Raw genomic sequence first — 23634 nt, 5'->3', positions numbered from 1 at the left:
GTCGGACAATGGCCCCTGCTTCACAAGACAGGAATGGTCCAACTTTGCCAGGAGGTACAACTTTGTGCATGTGACATCCAGTCCCCTGTGCCCCCAATCCAATGGCAAAGCGGAGAAGGGCATCCACATAGTCAAACGGCTCCTCTGCAAGGCTGCCGATGCGGGATCCGACTTCTACCTCGCCCTGCTGGCCTATCGCTCGGCCCCACTGTCCACTGGCCTGTCGCCAGCTCAGCTGCTCATGGGTCGCACCCTGAGGACGACGGTGCCGTCCAGTCACGTCCCAGACCTCGACCACATTCCGGTCCTTCAACGAATGCAACTGTCTCGTGCACAGCACAAGACGGCTCATGACGCCCGTGCAGCTGATCTCCCTGCTCTGGCTCCAGATGACAACGTCCGCATCCATCTTCCGGTTGGTGGCTGGTCTGCAACTGCTGTGGTTCTTCAGCAGGTGGCTCCCCGCTCGTTCCTGGTTCATCTACCGGATGGTTCCATTCTGCGCCGTAATCGACGTGCCCTTCGTCTCGTTCCGCGCTCGCTACGTGATCCTCCGCCAGTGCCATGCCCTCCTGTTGTCCCTAACCTGGACTAAGCAGAGATTCCGGTTACTCTGCATCCTCCTCACTCTGATGCAGTCCAGCCCGCTCCTCAGCTGGTGGCTCCTGACCCACCCTTGAGGCGGTCAACCAGAATTCGTCGCCCACTTCAGAGACTTAATTTGTGAACTTTGCACGAATGGGCTCTCTGGTCTGTTCTGTTCTTCCGTTTAATCGTTCAAGTGGTTTGTATATAGTGTTCATCTCGTTATTTGTGTGGAACACTGTTTTTTTCTGCACCACGCACCTTCCCATGTAAATAGTTTAGTTTTATGTACATAGTCCTGTAAATATTTCACATACACGCAGTCAGGAACATTCACCATACACTATTTCTTGTCACGCAGGCACATTTGTTTACATAAAAGGGGGGATGTCATAATATACACCAGTATATCATGGTGCAGACACACACTGATGGACACACAGTGGGACCAATCAACATACACAACACCACAGCCAATCACCAGTGAGAGCACACGCACTATAAAGACAGGGGATATCAGTGTTCCTGCTCATTCGAGTAGCAGCTAGCTAGGAGCACATAGCTCACAGCCTGCAACACAGACATTCACCATGTGCTGAGTGCATCAACTGGTTAGGACAAGGCAAAGGTCTTTAGTTAAAGCTGGTATCGTATTTACCCACAGTTCATGTATGTTTAAATAGTTAACCTTATAATAAAATAGTCTTGCACTACTTCAAGTGTTGGTGACCTGTATGTGATCCAGAACACCCAACACATCAGATTCCAGCTGACGGGGGGAAATGAACATAGGTACCTGCAACTCAAAAACTTCCTCCGAAGGGAAACAAGGACGTACCCACGACCACCATGACAATCACTGCAAGAGGACCTGCTTAACGCGGACATATTTGTGAAGGGGAATTGTGGTGACATGTATGAGCGACTGCTAAGGGGGGCCAACACCCAACTGGAAGAGACAAGGGAGAATTGGGAGAAGGACTTGGGGTTTGAAATAGGGTTTGGACTCTGGAGTGAAGCACTGCACAGGGTCAAATCCACCTCCACATGCACAAGGTTAAGCCTAATGCAGTTAGAACTAGTTCGCAGAGCTCATTTAACCAAAACCCGAATGAGCAGGTTCTTCCTGGATGTGGAGGACAAATGCGAACGGGTAACCACACCCACATGTTCTGGTATTGCCCCAGACTGCTGGGTTCTGGACAGCCTTCTTCAAGGCAATGTCCAAGGTGGTGCAAATGAGGGTGGAGCCATGCCTGAGAATGGCAGTGTTCAGGGTATCAGAACAGCCAGATCTCTTCATGGGGAAGATGGCCGACACCATTGTCTTTGCCTCACTAATCGCCCGCTGGAGAATCCTGCTCAGCTGGCGGTCACCACGCAAAGCTGCAGACTGGCTGTCCGACCTGTCAGAATTTCTCCAAATGGAGAAAATTAAATTTGCCATCCGAGGTTCGGACGAGGGCTTCCACAAAGCATGGGAGCCATTCACTCGGTTGTTCCATAACCTGTGTGGTAGTCACCACTGTTGTATTATATTGTATATATGGGTATTACGGTAAGGCCCCTGTACTACAGGTACGGGGGTAGATCCCTGCCTGCTGAGTCCGCCCAGGTGGCGGAGTATAAATGTGTGCGCTCTCTGAACAGCAACCATTTTGTAAGCTGCTGTAGGAGGCCACACATCTCTGTGTAATAAAGACTCGATTACATTCTACTCTCGTCATAATTGATAGTGCATCAATTTATTACGCAGGGATTTTTCAGAGGTGGGCCTCCGCATCAAGCCGGATCGCCTGCAGCTGCATCCTCAAGCAAACAACGCCAAAAAGAACTTTGAACATTGGTTAGCTTGCTTTGAAGCATACATCAGGTCTGCGCCAGACCCAATCTCAGAAGCACAGAAGCTCCAGATTTTGTACACGCGGCTGAGCTCCAACGTTTTTCCCCTCGTCCAGGACGCACTTACCTACGCAGAGGCCATGGAGTTACTGAAGGAAAATTACGCTCTGCAGACCAACAAGATCTACGCCAGGCACCTCCTATCCACGCGGCACCAACTTCCCGGTGAGTCTGTGGAAGATTTCTGGCGTGCTCTGCTCGCCCTGGTGAGTGACTGTGACTGCCAGGCCGTTTCCTGCCACTGAACATTCGAACCTGCTAATGAGAGACGTGTTCGTTACTGGCATAGTGTCTGACTACATCCGCCGGCGCCTCCTAGAAGGGGCCACGCTTGACCTCACGGCGACCAAGAAACTAGCGCTCTCGCTCATGGACGCCTCACGCAACGTACAGGCTTATGCCCCCAACCGCTCGGCCCACCCCCTCCCGTGCATCGTGGACCCCGCCAGCGGCCACCCCATCGTGGACCCCATCAGCAACCGCCCTCAGCCAACCCCACGCCTGCGCCGCACGGCAGCCAACCAACCCCGGGGGACCCAAATGCTACTTCTGCGGACAGACAAAACACCCCCAGCAGCGCTGCCCGGCACGGAGCGCACTCTGCAAAGCCTGTGGCAAGAAGGGACATTTAGCTGCAGTGTGTCAGGCCCGCTCAATCGCCGCTATTGTTCAGGCACCCCCAACGTGCGGCCAGTGGGCGCCGCCATCTTCCCCTCCTCAGACCACGTGCAGCCCATGGGCTCCGCCATCTTGCTCCACTCACAACGCGTGCGTCCCATGGGCGCCGCCATCTTGCTTGCCTCAGGACACGTGCGGCCCGAGGGCGCCGCCATCTTGCCTGCCCCAGGACACGTGCGGCCCATGGGCGCCGCCATCTTACCCGCCTCAGGATCCCTGCCCGTCGGGCACCTCATCGGGCCACTCATCGCCTGCAACCGCCGCCGACCAGCCGCGTCTCGCCTTGGTCACAATCGATAAGTCTCGACCGCACAACTTCGCAACCGCTTTGACAAAGGTGAAGGTCGATGGGCACCAGAGATCCTGCCTTCTGGACTCCGGGAGCACTGAAGGCTTCATCCGCCCCTCTACCATAAGGCGCTGCTCCCTCGCGGTACACCCCGCTAACCAAAGAATCTCCCTGGCCTCCGGATCCCACTCCGTGGTGATCCGGGGGTACTGCATCGCCACCCTCACCATCCAGGGCGTAGAATTCAGCGGCTTCCGGCTCTACGTCCTCCCCAACCTCTTCGCTGCCTTCCTACTCAGCCTGGACTTCCAGTGCAACCTCCAGAGCCTAACCCTGAAATTTGGCGGGCCCCTACCACCCTTAAGGTCGACCCGCCTTCCCTGTTTGAAAACCTCACCCCGGATTGCAAACCCGTCGCCACCAGGAGCAGACGGTACAGCGCCCAGGACAGGACCTTCATCAGGTCTGAGGTCCCGCGGCTGCTGCAGGAAGGTACCATCGGGGCCAGCAACAGCCCCTGGAGAGCCCAAGTGGTAGTGGTGAAAACTGGGGAGAAAAACAGGATGATCGTTGACTACTGTCAGACAGTCAATCGGTACACGCAGCTTGACGCGTACCCCCTCCCACGCATATCTGATATGGTCAATCAGATTGCACAGTACCGGGTCTTCTCGACAGTGGACCTGAAATCTGCCTACCCCCACCTCCCCATCCGTAAGGCGGACCGCCCATACACTGCCTTTGAAGCAGACGGCTGCCTTTACCATTTCCTTAGGATTCCCTTCGGCGTCACCAACGGGGTCTCGGTCTTCAAACGGGAGATGGACCGGATGGTTGACCAGTACGGGCCGCGGGCCACTTTCCCGTACCTGGACAACGTCACCATCTGCGGCCACGACCAGCAGGACCACGACACTAACCTTTCCAGATTTCTCCACACCGCCACACTCCTCAACCTAACTGACAACAAGGACAAGTGTGTGTTCAGCACGAACCGATTAGCCATCCTCGGCTATGTGGTTCAGAACGGAGTTCTAGGGCCCGACCCCGATCGCATGCGCCCCCTCATGGAACTCCCCCTCCCCCACTGCCCCAAGACCCTCAAACGATGCCTGGGGTTCTTTTCGTATTATGCCCAGTGGGTCCCAAACTATGCGGACAAGGCCCACCCACTCATTCAATCCACCGCTTTCCCACTGACGGCCGATGCTCACCAGGCCTTCAACCATATCAAGGCCGACATCGCCAAGGCCGCGATGCACGCGGTCGACGAGACGCTCCCCTTCCAAGTCGAGAGCGATGCATCAGACGTCGCTCTGGCCGCCACCCTCAACCAGGCAGGCAAGCCCGTGGCATTCTTTTGCCGCACCCTCCATGCCTCCGAAATTCGGCACTCCTCCATCAAAAAGGAGGCCCAAGTCATCGTTGAAGCTGTGCGACATTGGAGGCATTAACTGGCCGGCAGGAGATTCACTCTCCTCACTGACCAACGGTCAGTAGCCTTCATGTTTAACACACAGCGGGATAAGATCAAAAACGATAAATCCTTGACGTGGAGAATCGAGCTCTCCACCTACAATTACGAGATTTTGTATCGCCCCGGTAAGCTCAACGAGCCCCCCCCCCCCCCCCGATGCTCATTCCCGAGGTACATGAGCCAGCGCACAAGTGGACCGACTCGGACCCTGCACGACGATCTCTGTCACCGGGAGTCACCCGCTTTTACCACTTCATTAAGGCCCGCAATCTGCCCTACTCCGTCGAGGAGGTCAGGGCTATCACCAGAGACTGCCAGGTCTGCGCGGAGTGTAAACCGCACTTCTTCCGGCCAGACCGTGTGCGCCTGATGAAGGTCTCCCGCCCCTTTGAACGCCTCAGCGTGGACTTCAAAGGGCGCCTCCCCTCCACCGACCGCAACACGTACTTTCTTAATGTGGTCAACGAGCATTCCCGATTCCCCTTCGCCATCCCATGCCCCGATATGACGTCTGCCACCGTCATCAAAGCCCTCAACACCATCTTCGCTCTGTTCGGTTTCCCCGCCTACGTCCACAGCGACCAGGGATCCTTATTCATGAGCGATGAGCTGCGCCAGTACCTGCTCAACAGGGGCATTGCCTCGAGCAGGACGACCAGCTACAACCCCAGGGGAAACGGGCAGGTGGAGAGGGAGAATGGGACGGTCTGGAGGGCCGTCCAGCTGGCCCTACGGTCCAGAAATCTCCTGTCCTCCCACTGGCAGGAGTTCCTCCCCGATGCACTTCATCCCATTCAGTCACTCCTGTGCACCGCGACCAACGAAACCCCCTATTAAAGTCTCTTTGCCTTCCCCAGGATTTCCACCTCCGGGGTTTCGCTCCCAACGTGGCTGGCAGCTCCAGGACCTGTTCTCCTCCGCAAGCACATGGGGCTCCACAAGGTGGTCCCGTTGGTTGAGAGAGTACAGCTACTCCATGCGAACCCGCAGTACGCCTACGTAGTGTACCCCGATGGCCGCCAATCACAGTCTCCCTCAGGGATCTGGCACCAGCTGGGTCTCCACACACCCACCCCCCTGCCTCGGCGCCACCCTCCCGTCCCCCGGCGCACCCCACTGCAGCCCCCGCTCCAGGACAATCCGTCCTCCCCTTGCTCCCACCGGGGGATGAAGAGGATTTTGAAAAGCTCCCAGAATCACCGAAGACCAAGCCGACGCCTGAGTCACCACCAGCACTGCACCGCTCTCAACGACAGATCAAGGCGCCCGATCGTCTAAATTTGTAACCTCTGTAATTTTAAAACCAGTCTGTATGTATATAGTTTTTCACCACCCCCCGCTGGACTCATTTTTAACAGGGGGTGAATGTGGTAGTCACCACTGTTGTATTATATTGTATATATGGGTATTACGGTAAGGCCCCTGTACTACAGGTACGGGGGTAGATCCCTGCCTGCTGGCTCCGCCTAGGAGGCGGAGTATAAATGTGTGTGTTCTCCGAACAGCAGCCATTTTGTAAGCTGCTGTAGGAGGCCACACATCTCTGTGTAATAAACCCTCGATTACATTCTACTCTTGCCTCGTCGCAATTGATAGTATATCAACCTGCTTATAGCCAATAACTAGGAAGCCAAAGATCAGGAGGGGGTAGCCACGATGCAGTAAGGAAGTGGGGAGAGGGGGCCATGTAACTCAACAAAGGCCAACAAGAGAAGCAGGAGACACAAGGGGTTGGGGGAGGGGGGAGAGGAGCAACAACAACCTGGATTGGATTGGATATATAAAATGTAAGAGAGAGGCAAAAATAGACTTTGGACCACTGGGAAATGTGGCTGGAGAAGTAATAATAGGAAACAAAGAAATGGCAGATGAACTGAATAGTTAATTTGCATCAGTCTTCATGGTGGAAGACACCAGTGGGATGCCAGAACTCCAGGAGGATCAGGGAGCAGAGGTGAGTGCAGTAACCATCATTAAGGAGAAGGTTCTGGGGAAACTGAAATGTCTGAAGGTGGATAAATCACCTGGACTGGATGGACTACACCCCATGGTTCTAAAAGAGATAGCTGAGGAAATTGTGGAGGCATTGGTGGTGATCTTTCAGGAATCACTGGAGGCAGGAAGGGTCCCAGGCTACTGGAAAATGGCTAATGCAACACCACTGTTTAAGAAGGGAGGGAGGCAGAAGAGGAGAAATTATAGGCCGGTTAGCCTGACTTCGGTTATTGGTAGGATTTTAGAGTCCATTATTAAAGATGAAATCACGGAGCACTTGGAAGTGCATGATAAAATAGTGCTGAGTCAGTACGGCTTCGTCAAGGGGAGGTCATGTCTGACAAATCTGTTAGAGTTCTTTGAGGAAGTAACAAGGAAGTTAGACAAAGGAGAACAAGTGGACATGATTTATTTCGATTTCCAGAAGGCCTTTGACAAGGTGCCGCATAGGAGACTGTTAATTAAGTTAAAAGCCCATGGTATTCAGGGTAAGTTCCTGGCAAGGATAGAGGATTGGCTGACTGGCAGAAGGCAGAGAGTGGGGATAAAGGGGTCTTTTTCAGGATGGCAGCCGGTGACTAGTGGTGTGCCTCAGGGGTCTGTGCTGGGACCAGAACTTTTCACAACATACATTAATGATCTGGAAGAAGGAACTGAAGGCACTGTTGCTAAGTTTGCAGATAATCCAAAGATCTGTAGAGGGACAATTAGTATTGAGGAAGCAGGCGGGCTGCAGAAGGACTTGGACAGGCTAGGAGAGTGGGCAAAGAAGTGGCAGATGGAATACAATGTGGAAAAGTGAGAGATTATGCACTTTGGAAGGAGAAATGGAGGCATAGACTATTTTCTAAATGGGTAAATGCTTAGGAAATCAGAAGCACAAAGGGACTTGGGAGTCCTTGTTCACGATTCTCTTAAGGTTAATGTACAGGTTCAGTCAGCAGTTACAAAGGCAAATGCAATGTTAGCATTCATGTCGAGAGGGCTAGAGTACAAGCCCATGGGTGTACTTTGAAGCTATAAAAGGCTTGTCATATGAGGAACAGTTGAGGACTCTGGGGCTGTACTCTTGAAGTTTAGAAGGATGAGGGGGGAATCTTATTGAAACTTATAGGATACTGCGAGGCCTGGATAGGTGGACATGGAGAGGATGTTTCCACTTGTAGGAAAAACTAGAAGCAGAGGACACCATCTCAGGCTAAAGGGACAATCATTTAAAACAGAGATGAGGAGGAAATTCTTCAGCCAGAGGGTGGTGAATCTGTAGAACTCATTGCCGCAGAAGGCTGTGGAGGCCAAATCACTGAGTGTCTTTAACACAGAGATAGATAGGTTCTTGATTAATAAAGGGATCAGGGGTTATGGGGAGAAGGCAGGAGAATGGGGATGAGAAAAATATCAGTCATAATTGAGTGGCAGAGCAGGCTTGAAGGGCCGAGTGGCCTAATTCTGCTCCTATGTCTTATGGTCTTATGGATTGGATTGGATTTGTTTATTGTCACATGTACCGAGGTACAATGAATACTGCAGTGCAGCTCAGACAGATCATTCCGTACATGAAAAGAAAATACATCGGGCAAACATAAAATACACAATGTAAACACACAGACACAGGCATCGGGTGAAGCATACAGGAGTGTAGTACTACTCAGTAGAGAAGATGTGTTTAGCGATCAGTTCAGGCCATAAGAGGGTCATTTAGGAGTCTGGTACTTCCGGTTTGGGTTGCTTCAACTTCCAGATGGGGTCATTGTCAGAGTCCTGCCTGGTTGGGTCGGGCCATCTGATCTAGTCCACGGGCCTCTGAGGATCTTCAAACCTGCAAGAGAACAGAAAAGAGAAAGGTTAGTGATAGTGTTAGAATTAAATTTTAAGAGATTAGTACGGTTCTTGCTGCAACTGAACCAAAGGTAAGAAACACAAAGGGAAAACCAGTGGGGAGCGAAATGCAGGGGTCCACAATCACCACTGCAAACACTGTAAGGAAGGAACTGAAAGAAAGGGGAAACTGTGGTGTATCTATGTAAATAGTCGAAGCCGATCTATGTGTAAATAGTTTTAATTTTACTTCTTATATTCCCTTGTTTAACTCCTACTGTTTGTTCATATTTATATTTGTTTCGTATACCAAAAACTGAATAAAAGTGAGCACTTCACACAACCCAAGTGGATTCCTGTGGGTGGGTGGGCCATTTAGCACATGGGAGTGATTGCCTAACATCCCAATCACACCTTGATGCCTGGACACTGTACTTGAACACTGCGGGAGGCAGCACCACACATGCAGCAGCCAACATCCGAACACCCAGGTGATGGGACACAGCTCCGGACACATGCCCCATGGCCGGAGGGTGGGTGCCAAGGAGAGGGTGAGATGCCTGGAGAGACGGGCCAAGGGTTTGGAGGTCGGCCCACATTGCGGAAGAAAGGGACAGTCATCATACTGGTTGTGCGCATAGGTGTTTCTTGAGTTTGACAATTCCCCACCCTCCCAATGGTGCTGCCCCCTCCCCCACCGCAAACCCACTGCCCTGGTGCCCTCAGTGATTCTCAATGTGCTTTGCCCTCCTAGCTATGCCGATACGTCTCGCTGTGTCTCCAGAGTGCACATCAGAGGTGGAGGCAGCCAGCTATTTACCTCATCCCGTGGCCTTCAATGCCCCTGGCAGGGGCCCTCTGGGGATTCTGAGACTGTAGGGCCCCGGTTCACTTGTCGGTGGCTCATGCACAGCTGTGCCACCCTGTCCCATGTGCTGGTTGTGAGACGCAGCCTCATCAGGGGAGCTGGTGGCCAACATCACCACTTCATGGGATTGGCCTGGGTTGGCACTCAGCACTCTGTGCTCTCGCTCGGTGCCCATAGTGCCCTGGCGTTCACCTTGGAATGGAGGGCAGCTGGTACAAGCTCCGGCTGCTCCTGCATCATCTGGCTCTGCCAGCCCTGGCGGCTCCCCATGGTCTGCACCATCATGTCGACACCCTTCGCGATACTCCTCAGTGACAGGTACATACTCTGCAGCACCTCAGCCATGCCCACGTGCGACTGGGACAAGCTCCGCAGCACCTTGGCCATGCCCATCTGAGAGTAGGACATGTCCCGCAGAACCTCGTCAAGGTCAACCTGGTACTGGGTCACATCCTGCAATGAGTCGGACATTCTGCCGAGACCCTCAACCATGGCCGTCACCGACTGTGCGACGCCTTGGACACCTTCACTAATGGTGCCGAAGTCATGCACCAGACTCTCGACTGCGTTCTCCACTCCAGCAGTGTTGGCCTCGGTGCCACACATTGCTGGCGACATCTCCTGTGTCCATAGCCCCTGGGACTCCTCCAAGCGGGTATGGACCTGCTGGAGTGTCGCTGACATCTCCCACTGAATATCACAGGTGCTCCATAACGCCTCCATCAGCTCCAGGATACCCTGTTCCACAGACTCAGCATCAGGCTGGGACGTAGCTGGGTCCTGGGATCCAGCAGACTTCCGACTGCTCTCGTCTGGGGGTTCCTGCCTCCAGCTGATGTGCATCATCAGCTATGTGGTGCGCACCAGATTGTGCCCAGAAGCCTGACCACTAACGTTTCCCACCGAGGTGCGTGTTTCTGCGGTGGTGGACGGTGGGGATGACAGCTGTGCCGCGACTATGACTATTATGCCAAGGTGGCATATTTGGGGCTCTCCTCCGAGTTGGTCTACTGGGAGGCTGGAGAGGGAGCTGCCCCGGATCGGCCGACACCGTCGGCTGGAGGACCGGTGGGAGAATGGATATGTGGTCCGTGGAAGGGAGGGGTCAGTCAGTAAGACAATAACAACGCACGTTTAACAGTTCCTCTGGGTAAGCTCGGTTGTTCCTCACCTCTGCTGCATTGGCCAGCCTTCGCTTTGGTGACTGCTCTCCCTTCGGCTACACCGGACACTTCCAGGGCCTGCTCCTCGAAGGTGGTGATGATTCTTATGTCCAGCACACCTCTCTCAGTCTGGGCCCTCTTCCAGCAATTGTGGGAGAGCTTTTCCTGAGAAGGCACAGAGAGGGCATCGTTAGCCACAGGCGTGGTGCACAGTAGTGGGAGGGGGTGTTGTGAAGGAGGAGTTGGGGGGGTTGAAGGGGGAGGGGCAGAGGAAGGGTTGTGGGGTTGAGGGAGGCGGGGTAGATGTTTACGTGGCGGGGTGGGGAGAGCGCTCGGGGAGGGGCTATGGTTTCTACTCACTCGTGCTGCCTGGTGTAGGTCATTGACCTTCTTCCTGCACTGAAGGCAAGTCCTCCTGGTCACACTCCCCTAGCTCATAGCTGCTACCACTGCATCCCAGGCAGTACTGGCTGCCCTAAGGCTGGAGGAGCCTGGACCCTCGGGGGAACAGGATATTCCTTCTGGCTTCCATTGCATCTAGCAGCCTCCCCAGGTCAGCTTCCCAGAATCTTGGGTCTGGTCTCCTGGGAGCCATTGTCGCAAGCTGACAGGGGTTGTCTCAGCAACTGCAGCTTAACTGCACTATTAGCAGGTGGCTGGGGAACACTGTCCCGGTGAATCAGCTGGCGGGCCTTAATTTGCGGCGAGAAGTCCATGAGGCCTCGTTAAGTGGAACAATCAACGTTGAAAGGCACGATTCAATGGCCTAGTCGCGGCCGACTTTGTGTCCGGAGGAAGCTGTTGAATCTCGCGAGAGGCCTCTGTGTGCAATTCTGGTCATCACATTATAGGAAGGATGTAATTGCACTGGAGGTGGTGCAGAAAGGATTCACCAGAATTTTGCCTGGAATGGACCATGAAAGTTGGAAAGGGAGGAGGGCCCACGGTGGTGCAGTGTTTAGCTCTGGGACTGTGGCGCTGAGGACCTGGGTTTGAATCCCGGCCCTGAGCCACTGTCCGTGTGGAATTTGCACATTCTCCCCGTGTCTGTGTGGGTTTCACCCCTGCAACCCAAAAAGATGTGCATGTTAGGTTTGAATGGCCATGCTAAATTGCCCCTTAATGGGAAAAAAAATAATTGGGTACACAAAATTTATTTTTAAAAAGTTATAAAGAGAGGTTGGATAGGCTTGGGATGTTTTCTCTGGAGCAGAGAAGACTGAGGAGTGACCTGATTGAGGTGTAAAAGACTATGAGGGACATGGACAGGGTGGAAAGGAAGCAGCTGTTCCCCTTAGTTGAAGGGTCAGTTATGAGGGGACACAAGTTCAAAGTGAGGGGAGGGAGGTTTAGGGGAGATTTGAGGAAAAACCTTTTTTCCCCAGAGAGCAGTGATGGTCTAGAACGCCTGGGATTGTGGTAGAGGCGGGATGCCTCACATCCTTTAAAAAGTATCTGGATGAGGCTATGGGTCAAGTGCTGGCAAGTGGGGTTAGGTGGGCAGCTCAGGGTCTTTCATGCATCGGTGCAGACTCGATGGGCTGAAGGGTCTCTTCTGCTCTGTATTATTCGGTGATTCTGTGAGATTCGTTAAGCTCAAAACTTCTCGCGAGATTCCACGCAATATCACGAGACGTCACAACCTGGATCTCACTCTCACTGGCCATGATCCAGATCAGCATATTTAAATGAGCCGTTTGTGGGGACCAGTGCTAAACGGAACCCGGCTGTTATCTCCTCGGCGAGGCTGGTAGACGCAGGGATCCGGTTCAATCTGGCATCAACGGAGTTAAGTGAGCTTTTAAGCTCACTTAACTCTGCAAGTCTGGGTCCCGCCCATTGCGGGTGGGATCCAGATCACGACGTCTCACGAGATCTCGTTAGATCTCACGAGTTGTTCTGAACCTGGGGAATTCTGGAAGAGGCCTCTCCCGGGATCCACCGACCGTATCCCAACCCGCTTCCGGCAGGACTGGGCCGGTAAATTGTGCCCAGAATCCGCTGAAGATGCTCCAGCTTTATTTGTCATGTTAATCATTGCCATCTACTCATGGTAATGTACAGGCCACCTTCATGGAATCTTACAGCACTGAAGGAGGCCTTTCGGCCCATTGTCCCGGTGTCAGCTGTTTGTAAGATCAATCTAAATCATCCCATTCCTTTGTGCCTTCCGATAGCTCTGTGAATATATCCTTTTCAAACATATGTCCAATTCCATCTTGAATATTACTATTGAATTTGCTTCCACCACTCTTTCAGTCATCACATTTCAGGCCAAGATAACTCACTGTGTAGAAAAGTACCATGAGACATGTGGGCCTTTAGAATCAGAAGAAGAAAGAAGACAGGCAGGCAGCATTTTCTAAAACATTCCAAGCACACACCTTTGAAGAAAAAGTGCACCTCCAGAGACAAATATTTTCTCAATTTTCCTCGCAGTCTTCAATTCTTGTGATCTTATTGATAAAATTCTCAGTTAATATTGTCAAGCTTTTAGCAACTTTAGTAAATTCTGCAGTGACAGCTGCAGTGAGTCTCCATGGATGCGTGCGACATGTGTGCTTCTATGTGAAACTAGGGAGAGCAAAAGGTTCATTTGCCCAGCAGTTATATCTAAGCAAAGGTCCCATGCCATCACCAACACAAAAGTGTATCTCTTCCTCTGAACAGACAAGCCCGCAAGGGGGGCGGTGAAGCAGCACAGTGCACTGTCTGAGTCCCAGATGCTCTGCATCTCTGCCTAGTAGTTGTCTTAGTTGGGGGTGGGTGGGGGAGGGGGAACTTGCAGTGACTGTAATGCAGATAGGTACCTAATTTCTGCGAATGCTTGATCTTCTGCATTTAGCAAGATTGCATCGCACCAAATATATTCACAGCTAAGCAACTAAGGGGCAAAATCTAAAATGCATATGGAAATGCATGGAACTGTGTCACACTTGTCGATGAACATGTTTCTATTAAGCTAACATCATTATATTTGGATTTCATTCAGAGATTTTTACAGATCAGAAAAAGAGCGATGTTAATGGTTTAATCTCAGTTCAGAGCAATCTTTCTCTTACTTACTCTATTGAGCTATAGGCAAAGCTAGTGGTTAATTTTTCAGTAGCCTTGCTAGTAAAGCATAGGACCCAGAGCTTGCAAACTTGGCTTCAGTCAGCATCCCAGTGGCTGACCCCCCAGGACTTTCTGGAGTCAATTGTAATTAATTCTTGCTCCTGGTCACCATTGAGCCTGGCTCTGGGGTGGGAAATTGCAGGCCAGAAATTTTTTAATGACTGCTGGTCAAATTTAACAGCCATTCAAAGGAAAATCATTGCCTATCAAAGGAGTAGCATACACTGGGATGTGTGGATAGATGACATGTTACTCTCTGAGCTGGGGCGAATATTTGCACTATAAGAGTACTTTTTCTTGTGCCTGTTGGACCAGAAGACGTGGGAGCAGAAGTAGGCCATTTGGCCCATCGAGTCTGCTCCGCCATTCAATGAGATTGTGACTGACTCCACTTTCCCACCTTATCCCCATGAATCTCGATTTCCTTACTGATTTAAAATCTGTCTATCTCAGCCTTGAACATAATTCTTGACCCAGCATTTTCAGCCCTCTGCGGTAATGAATTCCGCAGATTCACTGCTCTCGAAGAGAAGAAATTCCTCCTCATCTCCGTCTTAAATGGACGACCTCTTACTCTGAGATTATGCTCTCTGGCCCTAGGCTATCCCACAAGGGGAAAACAACCCTGTTACTATTTTCCTGTGATTACTTCAAATATCTGAGATATTTTTAAGACAAATTTATTGGGATATAAAACAAAAGGAGCAAAGAAACCAGGAAAGAAACCGAAAAAATAATGGCTAACCGAGGACAGGGAATTCTTAAAAGGTTCTTGCAGTAACTTTGGCATGCAAAAGCAATTCCAGCAAGTATCCAAGTGGGACAGCATGCTGAGAACTCTCCTGTGTTGCTCTACAATAATGTTGGTGAAGCCTTCCCTTATATCGATCAAATGACCACACAACCAGTTAGTTAGTTCAAAACATGGTTTATTTACAAACACAAGCGTTATCTTGACATGCAAACACAATATCTACTACAAATTAAACTACACCAATCAGCTATAATGACCTATACTTAACTTCAGGGCAACAGGCACTGTGCAAATGGATAAGGCCTTTATCTGGATTTCATTTGGCTGGTTCGAAGGAAGTGGCTCTGTCTCTGCTGGGCTCATCCGTCAGGTATTGATCATTGGTCTTGAACTTGGTTGTCTGTTCCTGCTACGATTGGGTTGGCACAGGCTGGATCCAAAAGAGACAGAACACATGGCTGTGTCCTCTTTTATCCCTCTGGGACTTTGCGCTCTTTGGGGCGGTTCTTAACCTTGGACCCAATAGTTCGACAGGGCTCTGATCACTGTCTTCGATTTCGGCCAATAAAGGGGCGGGTGCCTTGGTACCTGGGCGGGTCTTTAGCGGTCATTAACCTTGGCAGTTGTGCTTTCTGAGTTAGGGGAGTGGCGCCGATCAGTCTGTGGCTGTACCGGTTGCTTGATTGGAGTTCTATTGTCCTGGGAAAATGTGCCATTAAAATGCAAACGAGCGGGGGTTTCAATCAGGCCTGGTTACTTGTGTTTTCGATACACATAGACTGTGTATCTGTCTGAGTCCTGGGTGGGCCATAATTCCCATGGTCCTTTGCAGGTGGCCATCCTAGATGGCTACACCAGCTTGCTGTCAGAGTTGCAGAGAAAAGTCAGGAACAATCCCGTTTGACAGAAAATATGTTCATTATGTTCCTTGTCACACTCGATACCTGTTTATTACCATCACTTTGGGCGACAGAATTCCTTGATAATAATTAAGTTCAATGACTGCACAGCTAAGATGTCGGTTCTGTCTGGATCAATACCCTCATACACATTATGGGTCATCCTCAATGTTATCCTCTGCCTGGCCCTTGGCCTTTAATTCGGTACATTTGAATACAGTTATTCATTAAAGAGAATATGACTCTGACAATTTGCATGACATCGACGTGCTTCTTACCCACCAGAACAAAACTCTACAATAACTGGATGGAAATAATGGTGCAACTGCATGTAGCCATGCATCAAGTTTGCCTGAGTCCCCCAAGCAAAAATTAATTTAAAATAAAATGTAAGATTTGAGTAACTGACAGACCATTGAGAAGAGCAATAGGAGATTTTTTGGAATAAGAAAATGACTAACTCACGTATTTTTATTTTAGAACCAACTGCAAATATCAGCAGACTTATACCATTTAAGTTATTACTCTCTCTCTCTTATAGTTTTAGGCTCTTTGGATGATTATCACTCCATGTCACCAACCACGTGGGAGGCCAAACTGCAGCTGGAGATTTGAATCGGGTTCCGAGGCTGGAGATATGCATGTCAGATGGATTGGCCAATCTGAATTGTCCCTTAGTGTCCAAAGATTAGGTGGGATTATGGGTTATAGGGATAGGTTTGGGGAGTGGGCCTAGGTAGGGTGCTCTTTCAAAGGAGTGGTGTAGACTCGATGGGCTGAATGGCATCCTTCTGCATTATCGGGATTCTATGATTTCTATGATTTCGATGAACAAATGTGTTATTTTACTCGATGGAAATTATTCTTCTTAGCGGAGGTATGAAGCACGACAATATAACCTATTAGTTTTTCAGGTTAGTCACACTTAATTTTGACCAAACTGTATTTTTTTTAATGTGAACCAAGCTAAGTCCAGTGTTGGGGTTTGTCACTATTTTTCAGAAACAGAGTAAAAGCTGCTAAATATTTTGCTGGGGTGGACATATTGACCTCAGCAAATGAAGGAGTAAAGGTGCTTGTAAACAGAATCTTCCTCCCTTTCGTTTTGCCTGAAGCAAGCCAAGGTTAAGTACAGTAAGGATACAGTGCAGAGAGAGGTTATCCATGCATTACTCTGCCTCAAAACAACATGTCCTGCCTAATAGCTTTGCCCGTTACCAGCCACCAATTGGACTGCTGAGCTTGATAGTTGGTGCCTCATAGGCCCTGCCCTGTAAGGTCAGCCTTGGCTCAGTTAGAAACTCCCCTTATCTCTAACTCAGATTGTAGATTATAAATACACTCCAAAGATTTGAAGCTATTACCTAGGGCAGATGAGGCCTCAGTGCTGTACTGAGGGTTGAAAGTGCCGCATCTCTGATGAAATGTTACATCACGGCCGTGCATACACTCTCAGGTGGATTTTAAAAATCCATTTGAAGAAAATTAGAGGAATTTATCCTGGGTCACGTTGGAATTCTTTTAGCAGCCACAAGAAGGGGATTACATAGTCACCCAGTGCTATTTGTGGGTCTTTCTCAACACAAATGTGGTTGTTGTGTTCCCCTTTGCTACTACAATGACATTCACAGAATCACAGAATTGTTATGGCACAAACGGAGGCCATTTGACCCATTGGGAGGTGATCCTCTGGGGCAGTTAGGCCTAGCCGGGATTCTCACTGGCCCATTGAGTCGGGTAGGAGGCTCAAAACAGGATTCTCGGTGGGTATCAAATCCACTGTGAGTCTCCCCTGCATGCTCCCCCTGGCAAAATCAGGTTCTCGCCGTTTTGACCAGAACTCATTAGCATCCACTTCAATCTCATTAGATAGATTGGCCTGACACTGGGAAGTACCGAGGAACAAAGGGATGCTGCCGTGTTTGTTCATAGTTCTCTTAAGGCAGAAGGGCAGGTTAATAGGGTGGTGAAAAAGGCATATGGGACACTTGCGTTTATCAATCGAGGCATAGATCACAAAAGCAGGGGGTCATGTTGGAATTGTATGGAACTTTGGTGAGGCCAGAGCTGGAACATAGAACATAGAACATTACAGCGCTGTACAGGTCCTTCGGCCCTCGATGTTGCGCCGACCTGTGAAACCACTCTAAAGCCCATCTACACTATTCCCTTATCGTCCATATGTCTACCCAATGATCATTTGAATGCCCTTAGTCCACTATGTTGCAGGCAGGGCATTCCATGCCCTTACTACTCTCTGAGCAAAGAACCTACCTCTGATATCTGTCCTATATCTATCTCCCCTCAATTTAAAGCTATGTGCTAGACATCACCATCTGAGGGAAAAGGCTCTCACTGTCCTCCCTATCCGATCCTCATCATCTTGTATGCCTCAATTAAGTCACCTCTTAAACTTTTTCTCCCTAACGAAAACAGCCTCAAGTCCCTCAGCCCTTCTTCATAAGATCTTCCCTCCATACCAGGCAACATTCTGGTAAATCTCCTCTGCACCCTTTCCAATGCTTCCACATCCTTCCTATAATGCGGCGACCAGAATTCCATGCAATACTCCAAATGCGGCCGCACCAGAGTTTTGTACAGCTGCAACATGACCTCATGGCTCCGAAACTCAATCCCTCTACCAATAAAAGCTAACACACCGTACGCCTTCTTAACAACCCTCTCAACCTGGGTGGCAACTTTCTGGGATCTATGTACATGGACACCGAGATCTCTCTGCTCATCCACACTGCCAAGAATCTTACCATTAGCCCAGTACTCTGTCTTCCTGTTATTCCTTCCAAAATGAATCACCTCACACTTTTCTGCATTAAACTTCATTTGCCACCTCTCAGCCCAGCGCTGCAGCTTATCTATGTCCCTCTGTAACTTGTAACATCCTTCCCCACTGTCCACAACTCCACCGACTTTAGTGTCATCTGCAAATTTACTCACCCATCCTTCTACGCCCTCCTCCAGATATTTATAAAAATGACAAACAGCAGTGGCCCCAAAACAGGTCCTTGTGGTACACCACTAGTAACTGGACTCCAGTCTGAACATTTCCCATCAACCACCACCCTTTGTCTTCTTCCAGCTAGCCAATTTCTGATCCAAACAGCTAAATCACCCTGAATCCCATGCCTCTGTATTTTCTGTAGTAGCCTACTGTGGGGAACCTTATCAAACGCTTTACTGAAATCCATATACACCACATCAACTGCTTTACCCTCATCCACCTGTTTGGTCACCTTCTCAAAGAACTCAATAAGGTTTGTGAGGCACGACCTACCCTTCACAAAACCGTGTTGACTATCTCTAATCAAATTATTCCTTTCCAGATGATTATACATCCTATCTCTTATAAACCTTGCCAAGATTTTGCCCACAACAGAAGTAAGGCTCACTGGTCTATAGTTACCTGGGTTGTCTCTACTCCCCTTCTTGAACAAGGGGACAACATTTGCTATCCTCCAGTCTTCTGGCACTGTTCCTGCAGACAAAGATGACTTAAAGATCAAAGCCAAAGGCTCAGCAATCTCCTCCCTAGCTTCCCAGAGAATCCTAGGATAAATCCCATCCGGCCCAGGGGACTTATCTATTTTCACACTTTCCAGGATTGCTAACACCTCCTCCTCATGAACCTCAAGCCCTTCTAGTCTAGCAGCCTTAATTTCAGTATTCTCCTCGACAACATTGTCTTTTTCAGATGTGAATACTGACGAAAAATATTCATTTAGCACCTCTCCTATCTCTTCGGACTCCAAGCACAACTTCCCACTACTGTCCTTGACTGGCCCTACTCTTACCCTAGTCATTCGTTTATTCCTGACATATCTATAGAAAGCTTTAGGGTTATCCTTGATCCTACCTGCCAAAGACTTCTTATGTCCCCTCCTGGCTCTTCTTAGCTCTCTCTTTAGGTCCTTCCTAGCTAACTTGTAACTCTTGAGCACCCTAACTGGAGTACTCTGTACTATTCTGGTCACCACATTATAGGAAGGACGTGATTGCATTGGAGCTTGTAGCTCAGTAGCTTGGAAAACCTTTGAACTCTCTCCCAGGATGTCAAGTTCAATGATCATAGAATAGAATCATAGAATCCCTACAGTTCAGAAGGATGCTGTTCGACCCATCAAATTTGCACCAACCCTCTGAAAAAGCACCCTACCTAGACCCACTTCCCCTCCAACCCCATCACCCCACCTAATGCTTGGACACTAAGGGGCAATTTAACATGGCCATATCCAGGAGGAACCGGAGTATCCAGAATAAACCCATGCAGACATTGGAAAAATGCGCAAACTCCATACAGGCAGTCACCCAAGGCCAGAATTGAACCCAGGTCCCTGGCGCTGTGAGGCAGCAGATCTGCCAGATGAAGGTAAAAATCTTCCCTTTGATATGTTGGAAACCTTTGAAGTTCTTTTTTCACATTCAATTTCATTCCCATTTAACTTTTTCAAGCCTCTGGGATTGCTGAGAAGCCTAAAAGCTTTGAACTGCATTGTTTACATTCCATTTCATAGTCCATTACCTTTTACAAGCCTCTTCTTCAACAGGTTCAGCCAATTTCAAAGCTGAGATTGAAGTTTTGCTTGATTTTATAGCTCTTCACAGACCATTAACTCTGAAATGTTTCCTCTTTTGTGCAGGTGTTGTTTCTAACCACAGATTGTTTTCTCTCCTAGGGTTTCCTCTCTTCTGAAGTCCTTCCGAGGAAGACCAAGTGCTTTGACTGAATGTTTTTTTCCTGCTTGGTTTTCCTCTGTTCTGAAGCCCTTCCTGGAAAGACTACGTGCTCTGTCTGAGTGATGCCCTTGGAATGCTGGTGAGGTTGCCACTGCCAAGGTGCCAGTGGGAAGTGCCTGGTTGGCACTGCCAATGGATGGGGCCTGTACAGTGACTAAGGGAAGGCATGAAGGGCGAGGGGTCTTTGGTGAACCCATAGCAGGGTGACACTCACTTGGAAAGGGACCTTCCTGTAATTTGTGGGGGGGGGGGGTTGCCAGTGATTGGGGGGGGCTTTCTAGTGATTCGGGGGTAGTGGGTTTGCCAAAGATTGAATGGGGCCTTGCCAGCAATTAGAGGGTAGGTGGAATGTTATTCTGAGATTGGGGCGCCCTTTACAAATGGCACTCTGATCTCTGAGAATCCGACTGTGCTGACTTCTTCGGGACCCGCTGTGCAAATCACCGCTGGCTCCAAAAACATTTCTAAGTGAATTGCAATCTGGATCATGCCGATCCACTCAATGGGAATTGCACCTCATTTCCCATCGAAGACCATAATAGGTCATGCCAGCCGGATTCTCCAGTCCTGTGCAATGAATGGAGTTTTGGCTGAGCGTCAAATTGTTCGTTCTCGCTGGCATCGGCGGTAGGGTGAATCCAGATCAGAGAATCCCGACCTGTCTGCACCTGGTCTCCAACTGAGAAATACAACTAAATGCCATTCCGCTGCTTTTTCCCTGCATCCCTGCACATTGTTTCTATTCAAGTAATCATCTAATGGCCTCTTCAGTACCTCAATTGACCCCGTCTCCACCACATTTCCAGCTAGTGCATTCCAGACGTGTAGAAGTTTTCTCCCGCATTACATTTGCTTCCTTTGCAAATCATCTTAAATCTGTGCACTCTCTTTCTTGACCCATTTACGAGCATCAACAGTTTCTCCTTATCTACTCTGTCCAGACCCCACATCTCCTCTTCACCCTCTTCACTCCAAGAACAGTCCCAATGTCTCCAATCTATCCTCATAAATGAAGTCTCCTATCCCTGGAATCATCCTTGTATACCTTTCCAATGCATTCGCATCCATCCTATAGTGCGGCGCCCAGAACTGTGCACAATATTCCAGCTGAGATCTAACTAATGTTTTGTAAAGTTGTCATCATCCCTGATGACCATAGGCTGCTTTTCCTTTGAGGGGAGAGCTCACTGGTGGTGATTTAACTTGAGGATAACCAACACGGTGAGGGGCAAGGTTGAGAAGGCGGAGCCTTCAGGAATAACCTCGGCCGGTTCGGGAATTGAACCCACCCACGTTGCTAGCCTCGCTCTCCATCACAAACCAGTTGTCCAGCTAACTGAGCTGAACCAGCCCCCAGGTAATGAAAGTCGCCGTAGTCCCTGAATACCAGAAGCTATGCTCCCCTTTTGAGAGATAGCTGACTGGTGGTGATTTAACCTGAGGACCACCAACACCTTGGGCGGGATTCTCCACTCCCGCGCCGAAGTGCCCACGCCGTCGTGAACGCCGTCGAGGTTCACGACGGCGCGAAACGGCCCCCATCCTGGCCGATTCAGGCCCCGACAATGGGCTAGGATCGGGGCCGCGTCATCTACACGCACCAGGCCTTGTCGCCGCGTAAAGCGCGGGTTGGCCGGCGCCAGCTTCGCATGCGTGGTTGCCGTCCTCTCTGAGTCCGCCCCGCAAGAAGATGGCGGACAGATCTAGCGGGGCCGCGGAAAGAAGGAGGTCCTCCTTCAGAGAGGACGGCCCGACAATCGGTGGGCACCGATCGAGGGCCATGCCACATTTGAGGTACCCCCCCGGTGCAGGATCCCCCCTCCCCCCCCCCCTAGGCCGCCCCCCCCCAGCATTCCCGCGCTGTTTCCGACGGCAGCGACCAGGTATGGACGGCGCTGGGGGGAACCCGCCGTTTTGGCCTGGCCGCTCGGCCCATCGGGGCCTGAGAATAGCGGGGGTGCCGGAGAATCGCCATTTTGGGTATTTCCGTCGATTCTCCGGCCTGCGGCCCGCGGAACTCGACGGGGCCGTTCCCGCCGCTTGGGAGAATCGTGGGAGGGCATCGGACCGGCATCCCGGGAAATTTTGGCGGCCCAGGCGATTCTCCCAACCGGCGCGGGAGTGGAGAATCTCGCCCCTTAGGCGAGGGGCAAGGTTGAGAAGGTGGGGCCTTCATGAATAACGCCAGCTGGTACGGGAATTGAACCTGTTCTGTTTGCATCGCTTCCACATCACAAACAAGCCATCCAGCCAACTTAGTTCAGCATAACCTCATTGCTCTGGCATTCTATTGCCCCTATTAATAAAGCCCAGAATACTATATGCTTTATTAACTGCACTCCCTGTCCTGCCACCGTCAGAAATACTCCATTGGCTGTTGTGTTGTATAAATGCAAGGGCTTGTTGCATCATTTGTGATCCTGGGCTCTCACTGTCTATAGAGAAGCTGGCCAGCTCATCTTACTTAAAGCCCTTAAGCAAGAGGATAAAAAGGAATCTTTTATCCAGTTTTTTTTGACGAAAGCTAGAGCTTACAGGATTTTCCACACATTTGTCCCTGAAGCTGGAAAATACATTGCAATATGCATCTGGTCCGCAACTTGAAAATGAACAATGTGTCAAAATGGAAGCAGAACTAAAAGAAAATTGTCACTTATTTAAAAAAAATCCACCCTGTTTGAAAACAATCAGATTGTTCGAACTGCATTTTTCTGATCAACTGCTTGTTTCCCTGAATAAGGATCACAACATATGACTTTCTATTGAAGAAAAGTCTAAATTCCTACTGAAACCCTATTTGACATCAAAATAAATGATATTGACTGACCGAACTTTGTTCTCTTTATCCAGTAGTGCAACCTGTGCCTGGAACAGACTGATGGTTTGTCAAGCATGAATTGCGAGGCTGATATGAAAGATCGCTGTGATATTCCCGACACTATTAAATGACACCGCACTAAATAAATAAAGTGATTTAAGTGAACTTATTCTGTGTTGCAGCCATGAATCAGTCTTCAGGAAAACTGGAACCATTTTTTCAACCTCACTTTTCGTGCGACCGGTGCCTATGCCAGCAGGGACGGATGCCAGGGTCAGAGGCCACACCCCTCCCCTCCCGGTGCCAGACACCAACGGGGCCAGGGGGGCCCTGCTGAGGCCGAAGTATCCGGTGGTCTGACTGGGGTGCGGGTGGGGATTGGAGGGGAGGGGATTAGGGGGACATGTGGGGCAGAGGCTGGAGTGCAGGGCCACCGTGTAGCCTGTTGGACCTGGGTGGCATGGGAGTACTCGCCATGTTAACATCCCCCGACAGAGAATAGATTTCGGTATCCTACCA

General features: G+C 50.1%; 1 long non-coding RNA gene across 1 annotated transcript in view; it reads left to right on the top strand.

Moving 5' to 3' along the window:
* Positions 1 to 23278, top strand: part of LOC140408992 (uncharacterized) — a 174632-nt gene extending 151354 nt beyond the window's left edge. The window contains exons 5-6 of the long non-coding RNA XR_011940255.1: positions 20237 to 20376; positions 23148 to 23278. This is a non-coding gene — a long non-coding RNA (uncharacterized lncRNA). The remainder of the gene's footprint in view (positions 1 to 20236; positions 20377 to 23147) is intronic.
* Positions 23279 to 23634: the final 356 nt, after the last annotated feature.

The sequence above is a fragment of the Scyliorhinus torazame genome, chromosome 1, assembly GCF_047496885.1.
Source record: "Scyliorhinus torazame isolate Kashiwa2021f chromosome 1, sScyTor2.1, whole genome shotgun sequence".
In the NCBI taxonomy this organism is placed as follows: domain Eukaryota; kingdom Metazoa; phylum Chordata; class Chondrichthyes; order Carcharhiniformes; family Scyliorhinidae; genus Scyliorhinus; species Scyliorhinus torazame.
Note: the sequence above shows the minus strand (reverse complement) of the source record. Positions and strands in the feature narration are given on the sequence as shown.